Source organism: Bos indicus, chromosome 5 (genome assembly GCF_029378745.1).
Source record: "Bos indicus isolate NIAB-ARS_2022 breed Sahiwal x Tharparkar chromosome 5, NIAB-ARS_B.indTharparkar_mat_pri_1.0, whole genome shotgun sequence".
Lineage (NCBI taxonomy): Eukaryota > Metazoa > Chordata > Mammalia > Artiodactyla > Bovidae > Bos > Bos indicus.
In genome coordinates, this window is record NC_091764.1 from 59,503,127 (window position 1) to 59,519,526 (window position 16,400).

General features: G+C 35.9%; 1 pseudogene; it reads left to right on the top strand.

The window, feature by feature from the left end:
• Positions 1–15,891, top strand: LOC139183144 (olfactory receptor 9K2-like; annotated as a pseudogene).
• The last annotated feature ends 509 nt before the right edge of the window (positions 15,892–16,400 follow it).

Below are 16,400 nucleotides of genomic sequence, written 5' to 3' on the forward strand. Positions count from 1 at the left end.
GTTCTTTCAGGTGCGCCGTTTCCAAGTCCCGGAGACATATCTCCAACAAGTGGCGCCGGAACAGGGACTTGACGGAAGACTGAACAAAGTGGCGAGCCCTGCAGAAAGAGGTAAGCAGGATGGGACAACATAGCAGTAAGATTCCTTTCATTTCTATAATGCATCACTTTCTGAAACAAAATGCTGTTAATGTTTCCAGAGATCAGTTGAATGACTGCTATCATATTTTACTGGAACATAATCCGTGGTTCCCTGAGGAGGGGACGCTCGATCTAGACATATGGAAAAGGGTTAAGAATAATGTTTTGTGAGCATATCGGCAAGGAGTCCGTATTCCCCCCCCAATGGTGGCTTACATGGTCACTCATATGGGCTGTCACAGAACAAATTGATGGACATAATGTTGATTCAGAAGTAGAAACTATTCGGTCTTTACATGAATATGAGCTTAAGGAACAAGATATGCAAGGTGCTTTGAAATATAAGAATGTTATGCTTAATCAGACACAATCCCTGGAAAAACAGCTTGGAGACATATGTATACAGAATGTGTCAAAACTGAAGCCACTTAGAACAGAGGTCATTTTATTCAATGGACAGCCCAAACCTAAGGTTTTTCCTTCTGCTCCATCTACAACAGCAGTTGCTAACTTTGCTCGTACTAATCATTTCACTCCTCCTCGGGAGATGCCTGCTTGTGGCTTTTGCTTTCCCAATACAGTTTGATCAGCCTGCCCAAGGCCAGAATGCTTGGGCTGGTCTAGATTTTGGTATGTTGTCCAGCTTTAAGAAAGCATGCACTCTGTAAGGACCTACTTCTCCTTACTGTGTAGAATTCCTCAGAGGATGGGCTGATCATTGGATGCCATAGGATTTTTTTCAAGTAGCAAAGATGGTTCTAAATCCTCAACAATTACTTCAGTGGCAAATGTGGAATGGTGATGAGGCCCAACAAATGATGATTGACCAGCAATGTCGTGGTAACCCTGCCAATTTAACCTATGATATACACACTGGAACTGGAGCCATGGCCGATATGACTGTGCAATTAGATAATATTACCCCTCAGATGTTGCATTTCTTTAGAGAAATTTCTTGCAGAGCATGGGCAAAGGTTGATAATGTTAACTCTGATGGTTCATTGTCAAGATTACCCAGGGACATGAGGAGGAATATGCCCAATTTATAGGAAAATTAAAGGATGCCATCGAAAAATCTATCAGAGATGAAACCTTACAAAATATTATTTTAAAACAACTTGCCTTTGAAAATGCTAATGAGGAATGTCGATCCGTACTTAGACCAATTTCAGAAACCAGTTCTCTTATGGAATATTTGAAAGCTTATAGAGATATCAGATCTATGTCCCATAGAGCAAAATTAGCGGCACTAGAAACTTTCAACGTGCAAAAGCCCGCCAGTGCTAAATGCTTTAACTGCGGGAAGGCCGGCCATATGAAAAAACAATGCCACATGCCAGTGCAAACACCAAAAAATAATCTTACTTGTAATAAAAAAAAAGGCTCCCGGGAGTTTGCCCAAAATGTAAAAGGGGATTCCATTGGTTGAATGAGTGTCGTTCCAAATTCAATAAGGATGGAAATGCATTCACACCAGAGGAACAACAAAAACAACAGGGAAAATAATAAAGGGGCTATCCTCTAGCCCCACTACGAAAGGAGGACCCAACATTATGACACTGCAAGCAGCTACCTCTAAGAGTGCTTGCATTGATATACCTAGTCCTTATGATATGGAATGGATAGAATTATACAATCCTCATAAAATCTCCACTGGATATTATGGTCTGATCCCACCCGGAACAGTTGGACTAATTTTGGGACGTAGCAGCTGTACAATGAAAGGTTTAGTAGTATTGACTGGAGTCATGGATGAAAATTATGAAGGAGAGATACATGTCATGGTGAATGTCGTAGAATTAAGAAATGTGTATCTACAAAAAGGGGAACGGTTTGCACAATTATTAGTTTTTCCATATGTCAAACCAATGAGGGCATCTGATAAAATTAGGCAGGGAGGTTTTGGTAGCACCAACCTTACTGCCACACTATCTACCTTATTAAAGGAACATCAAAAGCCTATGCTTACTCTAAAGATACGGGGGGCGGAGGGGGAATTTCACAGGTATGTTGGATACAGGGGCTGACATTTCCATTATTAGGACTGAAGAATGGCCCCTTGAATGGGGTAAGACTGTGGCTCCTTCCAGACTGTTAGGGGTAGGAGAGGCTGATGCTACATGAACTTTCATCAGTGCATCCTATTTACAAGCTTATGGTCCTGATCAAATTGTAGTTTACATCAAGCCATATATTACCAGTATCCCTATTAATTTGTGGGGAAGGGATTTTCTTGAACAAACGAAAGCCACAGTCTCTCTAAATGAGCCTTTTTGCTGGGGTCCATTGAATTAACACTGCTGCCTCTAGATTGGGAATCTGATGCCCCAGTATGGACACCTCAGTGGCCCCTGACTAAAGAAAAGTTGGCAGCTCTCACACAATTAGTAAATGAGCAATTACAGAAAAATCATACAGAGCCTTCATTTTCCCCATGGAATTCTCCTGTTTTTGTAATAAAAAAGAAATCAGGAAAATGGCAAACGCTGATAGATTTAAGAAATGTTAATAATACTATGATTCCTATGGGGCCTTTACAACCTGGATTGCCCTCCCCTTCCATGGTGCCAAAAGGATGGCCTGTAATTATTATTGATTTACAAAACTGCTTTTTTACTATACCTAAGCATCCTAAAGATAGAAAACGTTTTGCTTCTTCAGTTCCCTCGATAAATCGCATGGCTCCTGTTAAAAGATTTCAATGGAAGGTTTTACCTCAGGGGATGAGGAACTCTGCTACCATTTGCCAATATCTCATATCTGCTTTATTACAACCCAGTAGAGATAAATATCCTACTGCCTTCATAATTCATTATATGGATGACATACTACTTTCCATGGAATCTGAACTTTGTTTACAACAGTTATATGACAAAGTCACCTCCACTCTTCAAAATCATGGCCTACTTGTTGCGCCAGATAAAATTCAATTGAAAGCACCCTTTAATTACCTAGGACATGTTATGGAAGAGTCTAAGATAAAACCTCAAAAAACTCAAATCTCTGTGCATTCTCTACGCACATTAAACGATTTTCAAAAATTGATAGGAGATATTAATTGGCTTCAGTCATCTATTGGCATTCCCACCTATGCATTACAAAATTTATTTAAAATTTTAGAGGGACATCCTGACCTTAATAGTCCTAGACAGCTAACAAAAAAAGCGAAAGAAGAATTAAAATTTGTTGAAAGACACATTCAACAGTCTTTCTCAACTCGGCTGGACCATACCCAACCGATCTATTTATATATATTCCCCACCAAACATTCACCTACTGCAATCATAGCTCAAAACAGCCCGATAGAATGGGTATATCTACATACTAAGCAGTCAAAGAAAATCGTATCAAACATTGAGAAAATAGGACAGCTAATTGTATCAGGAAGGAACCATGTACAAACCTTAACTGGATTTGATCCATATGCAATACATGTCCTTTGACAAAAAAGGAATTACAAATTGCCTTACAGTATAACATGACCATGCAAATAGCATTAAGTGGGTTTCAGAACCTTATCTCATTCCATTTGCTGAAAGGAAAATTATGGGACTTCCTACAATTTACTAAATTTATAGTAACTAATATCATTGCCTCCCAGCCTATTTCAAATGCATTTACCTATTTCATTGACGGCAACAAGAAAGGCATAGCTGGGATTGTCAGCCCTGATATCAAAGAGAAATTACCCACTACCTATTCTTCAATACAAAGAGTTGAATTGTATGCTTTATATGCTCTTTTGTTTCTTCAACCATCATCCTCAATATTTATACTGATTCCAAATACCTTGCTTCCCTTTTCCCCGATTTTGTTACCGCCTTTTTATACAACCTAGATGAAGAATTATATATTCTCTTTTCAAAGACTCAAGCCTTAATTCGATCACGTACGGAACCTTTCTTCATTGCACATATACATGCTTATTCAGGTTTACCTGGGCCCCTGGCAGCAGGGAATGATGCTGTTGATAAGTTCATAGCTCCTGTCTTTACATCTGCTATGGACGAACACACTAATGTTCATACCAATGCTAAAAGTTTGCACTCTAAATACCATATTCCTCTCACTGAAGCAAGACATATCATTAAATCCTGTGATGTCTGCACTCCTCTGCACTTATGTACCACAGTTTCAGGAGTTAATCCTCCTGGGCAACAGCTGAACTCCCTTTGGCAATCTGACTTCACTCATTGCTCCTTCAGAAAGTTTTCTTTGCTTTTTGTCTCCGTGGATACATTTTCAGGTTTTATATGGGCAGTGCCTGTCTCTTCAGAATCCAGCAAACACACCATTTCCCCACTTTTACTAAGCTTCCCTGTTATGGGAATACCTTCAGTCTTAAAAACAGATAATGGGCCTGCATTTATCTCTCACTCATTTCGTTCATTTCTAATGGAATGGAATATAACACACATCACGGGGATACCCTACAATCCCCAGGGTCAAGCAATTATCGAAAGAACCCATTGTACTCTTAAAACTCATTTGTTAAAACAGAAAGGGGGAATATGGAAGAGGAGATACACTTCTTATCCTATGAACCCTCAATAGTTATTATCTTTAACTCTTTATTCCTTAAATTTTTTTAATTTACTAAAAGATAGTTCTGATACTCGTGAAGACAGACATTTTGCAGAGGAAAACACTAAGAAACTGTTAGAAGCCAACACACCAATATGGTATAAGCAGTTTAATCAATGGTTGCCAGGAATCTTATGACTCCTAGGCAGACGTTACAGTCTCGTCGTTGCAGATGGAGAAGAAATCTAGGTTCCACTTCGCCATGTCCATTACCAAGAAGGACCCCAAGACCAGACTCCCCAGACAGGTGACGCAGCTGACGTGAAGGGTCTCATCAATGACCATAGAGAAGCCGAAGAGAAAACGTCAATGTCTGAACCCCTACCATAGGACGTGAGCAATGGTATGTGTGGAAGATTCCTGCTGCATTGGAGTGCTTTGCCAATGTGTATGGGACTGGGAAAGCCTTAAAAACCTCAAAACTATACCTTTTTATACAATAGTACAGGTTATGTCCAATCTTGTGTGCACCTCCCGTACATGTTTATTGTAGGTAACTTCGATATAGATCTTTCTGCTAAGATTGTTAACTGTACAGCATGCACCTTGTATATGTGTTTAAACCATACTATTTCATATCATTAGGTCAACATTGCAATAGTCAAGCAAAGATCTGATTTGTGGCTTCCTGTTAACCTAACAGAACCATGGACCAACTCTGTATTTCTCTAAGTTTTGCTCAAATATGGCTTAAGGAGGCACATAAAAGGATGGATTATTGCTGGCATTCTTAGTCTACTATCTATTGTTACAGTAGGAACCCTATCTGGTATGTCACTACACAATTCTACACAGATGTCTCTACTCAAGACTCTGTGCCTCCTACGATGGAGTCCAACTAACAGCTGTCATGCTTAAACTAAAAACAAAAGGAGGATAAGTTGGGAGGCACAGTGCTAAATAGCCTTGAAGGAGAAAGTCCGTGGGAAAATGGCAAAGGGCCAGAAGTACCCAGGCATTTGTGTACTGATTGCTGAAGAACATTTCCTGCCTTTGGCTATGCTCAGCGCCTAGATTTAACAACAAACATTAAAGACGTTTCTTGAGACAATGGGTCATGGATAAATACATGGGTCGTTAAGAATGCGCTGTTCCTTGAAGTATCTTTTACTGATTATATCCTAGCCTTGTATGTGTTCTGCTGGCTGTATGCTCTAAGCTCTTTGTTCCTTGCTCCTATAAAAAGGCTTGACTGCAGAAATAAACTTGTCAGTCCTTGCAGAGACTATCCAAGTGTTGTTCTTTCAGGTTCACCATTTCCAAGTCTTAGAGACATATCTCCAACATACATGTTGAGATATATATATATATATATGTGTATATATATATATATATATATGTCATCTTCCTATATAGAGTAACCTATATATGCCATCTTCAAGTAGTCTTTATCCCCAGCATGTAAGGACATATAAATATCAACAATTCAGCCAATGTGGTCACCTCTTAACTAATTGAAAATAAATGTTATCAGATCATCTAAATAAATGCACAAAAAATTTGCAAGATTAAGTGAGTGAGTGAGTGAAGTTGCTCAGTCATGTCCGACTCTTTGCAACCCCATGGACTGTAGCCCCCCAGGCTCCTCCGTCCATGGGATTCTCCAGGCAAGAATACTGGAGTGGGTTGCCATTTCCTTCTCCAGGGGATCGTCCCAACCCAGGGATCAAACCCAGGTCTCCTGCATTGCAGGCAGACGCTTTACCATTTGCAAGATTAAACATCCATTAATAATAAAAATGCTGAACAATGAGAGTCTAGAGGGATTATATCTCAACATATTAAAGATAACATATGCAGAAGTTTCATCCAAAAACTGCAGAATATACACTCTTTTCAAGTGGACATAGAAAATTCTTCAGGATATATCACATGCTAGGCCACAATCAAGTCTCAGTAAATTTAGGAAGACTGAAATCATAATAAACATCTTTTCTGACCACAGAGATGAGCGACTAGAAATCAAGTATAATAAAATAGCTGCAGAAAACCTTCAGAGACAAAATCATGTGGGAATGAAATAATTTTCTATAAAACAAATGGTGGGTCATTGCAGAAATCAATGAAGAAATTGAAATAACTGGAAACAATTGAAAATGAAAGACAATGATCCAAATTGTGGGAAGGAGCAAAAGAAGTTCTAAGAGAGAAGGTTATACTCGTATAATTCTACCTCTAGAAAGAAGAAAAATCTCAAATAAGCAATCTTATATATAAAACAACTTGAGAAAAGAATAAATTAAAAGACAATCAAAAAAAAAAAAAGACAATCAGACTACAAAGTGGGTAGTAAGCAAAAGCATGATCATAGAAGAAATAAATAAAATAGAGACTAAAAAAAATGGAAAAGACTAATGAGGCAAATATCTGATATTTACAAAGATAACAAAATTGATAAGCTTTTAGCTAGACTCATCAGAAAAAAAGAGAGAGAACCCAAATCTATAAAATCATAAATAAAAGTGAAGTTACAACCAGCACAACAGAAACACAAATTATAAAACAATACTGAGAAAAACTGTATGCCAATAAAATGGACAATTTAAAAGAAAAGGACAGATTCCTAGAAATGCATAATCCCCTAAGACTGAATCAAGAAGAAACAGAAAGTGTGAACAGACTGATTGCCAGTAAATACATTTAATCAGTAATAGTAGCCTCCCAACAAACAGAATTCCAACAATCAGCTTCACAGGTGAATACTACCAAACATTTCAAGGAGAGTTAACACCTATCTTTATCAAACTATTCCTAAAATTCACAGAGTGTAGCTTTCTTGAAAAACTGGAAAATACAACTGCCACATGACCCAGAAATCCCACTACTGAGCATACACACTGAGGAAACCAGAATTGAAAGAGACACGTATACCCCAATGTTCATCACAGCACTGTTTATAATAGCCAGGACATGGAAGCAACCTAGATGTCCATCAGCAGATGAATAGATTAAAAAAGCTGTGGTACATATACACAAATGGAGTATTACTCAGCCATTAAAAAGAATACATTTGAATCAGTTCTAATGAGGTGGATGAAACTGAGCCTATTATAGAGTGAAGTAAGCCAGAAAGAAAAACACCAATACAGTATACTAACGCATATATATGGAATTTAGAAAGATGGTAATGATAACCCTGTATGCGAGACAGCAAAAGAGACACAGATGTATCGAACAGTCTTTAGGACTCTGTGGGAGAGGGCGAGGGTGGGATGATTTGGGAGAATGGCATTCAAACATGTATATTTATCATATATGAAATGAATCACCAGTCCAGGTTCGATGCATGAGGCACGGTGCTCGGGGCTGGCGCACTGGGATGACCCAGAGGGATGGGATGGGGAGGGAGGTGGGAGTGGGGTTCAGGATGGGGAACACATGTACACCAATGGTGGATTCATGTCAATGTATGGCAAAACCAGTACAATATTGTAAGGTAATTAGCCTCCAATTAAACTAAATAAAGTTATACTCAAAAAACCAAACAAAAATTGAAGAGGAAGGAACAGCTTTCAAACTCATTCTATGTGGCCAACATCACCCTGATGACAAAACCAGACAGGACACCACGACCAAACAAAAGGCCAGCATCATGTTTAATATAAATGCAAAGTCCTCAACAAGATATTAACAAAAAATTTTTGAACAATATATTAAAAGTATCATACACCATCTTCAAGTGGGGTATATCCCCAGCATGCAAGTATGTGTCAGTACCAACAATTCAGTCAATGTCATCACCTCCTAGCTAATTAAAAATAAAAGCTATATGATCATCTCAGTAGATGCACAAAAGCTTTTAACAAGATTTAACATTCATTATGACTAAAATGATCAACAACGAGGGTCTAAAAGGACTATATCTCAACATAATAAAGGTCATATATTCCAAGCCCCCAGCCAACCTCATACCTAACATTGAAAAGCTGAAAATGCTTCCTCTAAAATTAGAAATTAGACAAGGATGATAAAACAAAGGAAAAAGAATCTGAATTGGAAAGAAAGAAAGAAAACTGTCAATGTTTACAAAAAAATATACTATATAGAGAAACTGATATAGATGCCATCAAAAATCTATTAGAAATAATATATGAATCAATAAAGTTGCACGATAAAAAAATTATATGCAGAAATCTGTGTAGCATAGTGTTTCTATATACTAAGAGCGAACTACTAGAAAGAGAAAGTAATAAAAATTCAAATTAAATTGCATTCAGAAAATAAAGTACCTACACTTAAATCTCATTAAAGAGGTAAAAGATCTGAACTTGGAAGACTAGAAGATGCTGATCAAAGAAATTGAAGACATCGCAAACAAATGGAAAGATATGCCATGCTCATGGATTGGAAGAATTAATATTATTAAAATGACAATACTAGGCAAGGCAATCTACAGATTCAATCCAATCTCTATTAAAATGCCAATGGCATATTTGGACAGAACTGCAACAAGTAATGCTAAAATTTGTATGGAAACACAAAAGATCCCAAGTAGCTGAAACATTCTTGTGAAAGATGGGTAAAACTGAAAGTATTGTGATCCTTTATTTCAAATTATACTACAATGCTAAGTAATCAAAACACTATGGTACTGGCACAAAAATATACACATAGATCAGTGGAACAGAATAGAGAGTCCAGAAGTAAGTCCAGGATTATACATCAATTAATCTACAATAAAGGAGGAAGAATACACAATGAGGAAAGACAGGCTCTTCAATGTATGGTGTTGAGAAACCTAGATAGATACATACAAAAGAATCAAACTGGTGTACTTTCTCATACCATGTACAAAAGTAAACTCAAAATGGATAAAAATGTAAATGTAAACTCTGAAACCACAAAACTCTTAGATGAAAATATAGGCAGTAAACTCTTTGACATCAGTCTCGGCAATGTATATATTTTGAGGAGGAAGGATCTGTCTCTTCTGGCAAGGGAAACAGAAGCAAAAATAAACAAATGGGACTACATCAACCGAAAACCTTTGCAGATGAAGGAATCTTTGAACAAAAATGAAAAGGCAGCCGACTGAGTAGGGGAAAATATTTGCAAACAATATATCTTATAAAGGTTAATATTCAAAATATGCCAAAAAAATACCACATACAACTCAACTTCAAAAACAAAAGTAAACAAACAAAAAAGAAGCAAAAAGCAATCTGATTAAAAGCAAGCAGTGGATCTTAATATCCGTTTTTCACAAAGATGTATGATTGTCAACAGGCCTTAACTAACCTTAATTAGTATTCTCCTTTTTAAAATATCTAAACTACTTTCTGTTCCTCTACTGGTTAAACTTTTACTAATACTGTATTATAATAAAAAGAAGACCTGGTTCCACATCATTTTGCTGTCTATACACTTATAAAACCCAGATAAAATCTAAAAATGCTTTTTTTTTAACTTTAGACAGTTATTTTCTAAAAATAAAATTAAATTATAAACATATTTAGGAAAAATGGCATTCTTAGAAAATTAGGCTTGTTAAGAAGTATACTATGACTCTGACTTTAATGTAGTCTTTCAGTCACCATGTAGTTTTGAAAGAATTTTCAAATATAGATCCTGATCTTAAACTATTTTTACAAAGGATTTTTTAAATGTATTGAATACTATCATATCTTCCAATATATTCTCTAACTGTTTTGTATTTAAATATAGGAATACATAGAATTATCACCCAATATCTCACTTTGAATTTGTGATTTAGTGGGCATTTGTCATATCATGAAATATACCTACATTAAGAAGCATAGATAATTACAAATTGAAGTGTGATTTTTTTTTAATCATAACTATAATTTACTACATAACTTAAAATATTTACTTATATAAAACTTTCCTCATATGCAAACTTTTAAATCTCTTTTCTATACTTACTGATATGTACGTTGAGATAATACCGTAAAGTTTTTCTTTGTCAGTAAAGAAACTAAAGTCCAGAAATATTTCCCAAAGGATATACACAACTATAGAAGGAAAAGTTCCTTGTATGTGGACTATTACTACACTGTACCTGAGGTTATTTCAGTGCTTATGGACAACAGCACTGAAGTCTACACTTATGTCTCCATAATTGACTTCATGATTACCCCTCTCTCAGTGGAATCCCTCATAGAGGATGAGTAAAAGCTCAATGCTAAAATACTCTTGAAAAAGATATCAGAGATTTAAAAATAACTGAGGCCATTAAAAACACCACTTTTGATTCACTAGCTCATGATCACAGATCATAGACACAAGATTGCTATGATCTTTAAATATCCATAGTTACCCAGTTATCCTTACTTTAAGACATATCAGGTACACTAGAATTCAGGAAAGGGATTTTCTTTATGTATATCACTGAAATTTACTTTCTCAGTCTAAAGTGTGAGATCTCTTGAATTGATGCAGCCTTGGTAGAAATTTGTTCATTGCGGTATAAGGACTGGAATATTCACCAGCTTCTCTCTTTGCTTTTAAAGAGAGGGCCAAATAATTACGACATTTTTAAAAATTTAATGACTATTAATGCAAGTTCAACATTTGTAATGAGGCAATTAAAATTCATGTATTTGGGAGAATGACTTTGATATGAGAAAAGGAACGTATGTTTAGAAGCAGAGTTAGAAAACTTTATCTACTTAGTGTTTTTTGATTTTACTTAACATACCAGTATTGTCTAATCACATTTTTTCAAAGATGGCTCCAATTAACAATGGAAACTAAATATATTGAGGTAAAATAAAATAAACATATTTCAAATATTTTTAATACTGTCATGTAATGACACAAATACTGACTTAGCTATCATAATGGCTATAAACACTACCATAGAGATTCCATGCAATATGCTTATTTTAGATAAGATGTAATACTCCTAATTTGGATAAGATAATTTTTAACAATAAATATAGCAAGAATAGAAATTCAGAATGTGAATAATCTTAGACAATAAAATATGCTAATTTCTTGCAGAAATCCTTGCCAATGTATGATTTAAATAAAATAACCATATAACTTCTTTCATTGTCTAATAGAATAACAATTCCTGAAGTTTAGTAATATCTAAATCCAAATGCATGAATCTTATTGATGTTAAAGTAGTTTTGTATACCTTTTCTCATTAAGAAGTAAATAATGTATAGCTACATATAAGAGCATATTAACGAATTGATGACTCAGTCGCAATTTCATTTCTTTTGCCTTTTGCCTTTCACCTCTCAGCATTTGTCTGCCATGGGTGACAGGGGAACAAGCAACTACTCAGAAGCGACTGACTTCATTCTTGTCGGCTTCAGGGTCCGCTCAGAACTTCACATTCTCCTCTTCCTGCTATTTCTGCTTATCTACACCATGATCCTTCTAGGAAATGTTGGCATGATGGTCATTATTATGACTGACCCCCGGCTGAACACACCAATGTATTTTTTCCTTGGAAACCTCTCCCTCATTGATCTCTTCTATTCTTCTGTTATTGCACCCAAGGCTATGAGCAACTTCTGGTCTGAGAGCAAGTCCATCTCATTTGCAGGCTATATTAGCCAGTTCTTTCTCTTTGCTCTCTTCATTGTGACTGAAGGATTTCTCCTAGCAGTCATGGCTTATGACCACTTCATTGCCATCTGCAACCCACTCCTCTACACTGTCCAGATGTCAACACATCTCTGTGTTCAGTTGGTGGCTGGTTCCTATTTTTTTGGCTGCATCAGCTCAGTTCTTCAAACCAGCATGACATTTACTTAATCTTTTGTGCATCTCGAACCATTGACCATTTTTACTGTGATGACCATCCACTTCAGAAGATTTCTTGTTCTGATCTCTATACTCATAAGTTGGTTTCTTTTTTCTTGTACAGCATTATCATTTTGCCTACCATAATTGTCATTATTGTGTCATATATATATATATATATATATATATATATATATATTGTATCCACAGTTGTAAAATATGCTCCACTGAGGTGCAAAAGAAAGCCTTCTCCACTTGCAGCTCTCACCTAAGAGTCGTGAGTGTACTCTGTGGTGTTGTATTTTTTATGTATCTCACTCCTGATACATTTCCTGAGCTCAGTAAAGTGGTTTCCTTATGTTACACCCTAGTCACTCCTATGTTGAACCCTTTGATTTACTCTCTGAGGAACAAAGATGTCAAAGAAGCTCTGAGAAAGAGCCTAGAGAAAAGATACTTAATTCTACTTTTACAGTGATGTAAATGAAAGTCCTGGGAATTATAACAACTTGGGGAAGCAACTGACTAAAAAGTTGTACCCATTGATCTTAGAAATATTTAATCATAAAGTTTTCATTTATTAGAATTCCATGTACTTACAGCTAAAAAGTACATGGACTATGGTTTGCCTGTTTTGATTCAAGACTGGAATGACTTTCTCTATGCTTCATCTTCAATTTTCTTGCATTAGTAACATGTTTTATGTGGATATAAATGTACTTGGTAGAGGTAGCACAAGGTAATGTAATAAGCAAATGAAATATTATATTTACTGAAGAAATCTTTGTGAACTATTTGTGAGAGAATCTCTCTGCAGTGCACAGTCTGAGGGATGACATGTAAGTAACTCTTAATTGCCCAGAGGCTAATGAATTTATTTCATGGTTTCTCTGACATGTTATTATATCTCCACATCATTTGAATATTGATTAATCTGATAAATTAGTTTTTATATCCTTCCTTTTTACAAGAAAACAGTAATAAAATAAATGAGTAAATTTAATATTTTGCTATATGTGCCTTAGTGAGAATTCTTTTATCAATCCAATATTTATTGAATTTTGATGGACTCTTTGCCCTATAAAAATTCCTAGGCATAAGTAATTTCTCTACTTGAGGTCACAGTAATTGAGGGGAAAATATCTGACTAGAGAGCTAACATGCCATATGTTAAACCAAGTGAATACAAGCAAATATAGAAATATGTATAGAGTGCAGTCTTTAAAGATGAGTCATCTAAATGATCAAGGAAAATTTCAAAGTTTCCTGAAATTTAGGTCTTGATTTAAATGCACAAGAGAGGGAATAAGAGAAACCTAGAAGGCAATTCATGGAACTCATACAAACCTATATAACAAGACAAGGAAAATTTCTTTTATTCTGCAGGCAGCAGGAAGCACTGTGGATTTTTAAAAGGATATATTGTGTTCAAACTTGTATTTTAGAAAAATTGCATTTTAACTTTCTGTAGCTAAATATTCATGGAAGAAGAGAATCACAAAAAGCCTCTGATTATCCAAATGAGAGGTTATGATTGTTTTAATGACAGCAGTCTTACATGAGACAGTGAAGAGAGGGAATATCTTTAAAACCATGGATAAACTAAGTTGAATATTGGGGTGGTTAATAAAATGAGGTCTCGTGGAAGTGAAAATTATTTCAATGTTTAAGAATCTCTCACTGGGAAAATGCGGCCTCATAAAATAAAGAAGAAATTACGATTAATAATATTTAACCATTAAGAGTTTGGAGAAGGAAATGGCAATCCTCTCCAGTGCTATTGCCTGAATGAGCCCATGGACAGAGGAGCCTGGTGGGTTACAGTCCATGGGGTCGCAAAGAGTCAGACACGACTGAGCGACTTCACTTCACTTCACTTCAACCATTAAGAGTTAAGAAAATACTATCAGAAATCAGATTGAGCTTTCAAATTCTGCTTTTGCCTATGTGTTCCAAGGTCAACAGTCTTGACTTTGCAGAAACTCTTGTTTCTCAGTTTAATATAACTAACTAAACATATGAGGTACCATTTCACGCCAGTCAGAATGGCTATGATCCAAAAGTCTACAAGTAATAAATGCTGGAGAGGATGTGGAGAAAAGGGAACCCTCTTACACTGTTGGTGGGAATACAAACTAGTACAGCCACTATGGAGAAAAGCGTGGAGATTCCTCAAAAAAACTGGAAATAGAACTGCCTTATGATCCAGCAATCCCACTGCTGGGCATACACACTGAGGAAACCAGAATTGAAAGAGACACGTGTACCCCAATGTTCATCACAGCACTGTTTATAATAGCCAGGACATGGAAGCAACCTAGATGTCCATCAGCAGATGAATGGATAAGAAAGCTATGGTACATATACACAATGGAGTATTACTCAGCCATTAAAACGAATATATTTGAATCAGTTCTAATGAGGTGGATGAAACTGGAGCCTATTATACAAAGTAAGCCAGAAAGAAAAACACCAATACAGTATACTAACGCATATATATGGAATTTAGAAAGATGGTAATGATAAACCTGTATACAAGACAGCAAAAGAGACACTGATGTATAGAACAGTCTTTTGGACTCTGTGGGAGAGGGAGAGGGTGAGATTATTTGGGAGAATGGCATTGAAATATGTATAATGTTATATATGAAATGAGTCGCCAGTCCAGGTTTGATGCACAATACTGGATGCTTGGGGCTGGTGCACTGGGACGACCCAGCAGGATGGTATGGGGAGGGAGGAGGGAGGAGGGTTCAGGATGGGGAACACATGTATGCATGTGGCTGATTCATTTCGATATATGGCAGAACCAATACAATATTTTAAAGTTTAAAAATAAAATTAAAAAAAAAGAAAAAATAATAATAAAATATCCAATTGACCTTCTCTTCCTAAACTGATGAAGCTCTTACTAATACTGAATTACAAAAAAAGAGAAGCTCTGGCCCCACATCATTTTTGCTATCTATACACTTTAAAAACCCAGATAAATTCTAAACATAATTTTTAATTTAAAAACTGGTTTTTAAAAAATAATATTAAAATTAACTGATAAAAATATTTTAGAAAAATGACATTCTTATCAAGTTGGGCTTACTAAATAGAGTAGTATGTCTCTGATGTTAATGTAGTCTCAGTCACACTGCAGTTTTAAAGGAATTTTTAAATAGAGATCCTAATCTCATAAGCATTTTTGCTAAAGATATAAAGTTACTTGTATGAATGTTATCTTTCCCTTCAGTATATTTTTTAACTGTTTGGTATTTAAATATAGGAGAACAACATTAGCAACCATAATCTGTCTTTGAATTTGTGATTTAGACAGCATTTGTCATATCCTGAAACATAGCTATATCAAGATATATAGGTAATAATTTCAAGTGAATTTTTCTCTTTTCCCCTTGTTTTTGACTATTATTAGACTATTTGTTTGTACCTAAGGTTACTTCAGTCCTCGTGGACAACAGCCCAAGAGTCTTCACTTATGGCACCATAATTGACATTACGATTACTCCTCTCCCAATGGAATCCATCACAGAAGATGAGCAAAAATTCAATGCTGAAATATCCTGAGGAAGGTTTCACAGGCATTAAACAACTAACACCATCATAAACACCACTACCCATACTCAAGTTCATGATCATGGACTCTGGACGATGCAAGTTACTATGGTCTTTAAATATCCATGGTTACCCAAGTATATTTATCTTAAAACACCTAAGGTGTAACAGAATTCAGGAAAGGGATTTCCATTTATGTATATCAGTGAAGTTTACTTACATTATCTAAACCGTGAGATGTCTTGAATTGATGGAGCCTTGGTAGAAAGTCATTCACTGCAGTGTAAGGATTGGAATATTCACTACCTTCTTTCTCTGCCTCAAAAAGAAGTTTAAATGACTGTGATATTTTTTAAATGACTGTTAATGGAAATGAAATATTTTTAAAGAGGCAAT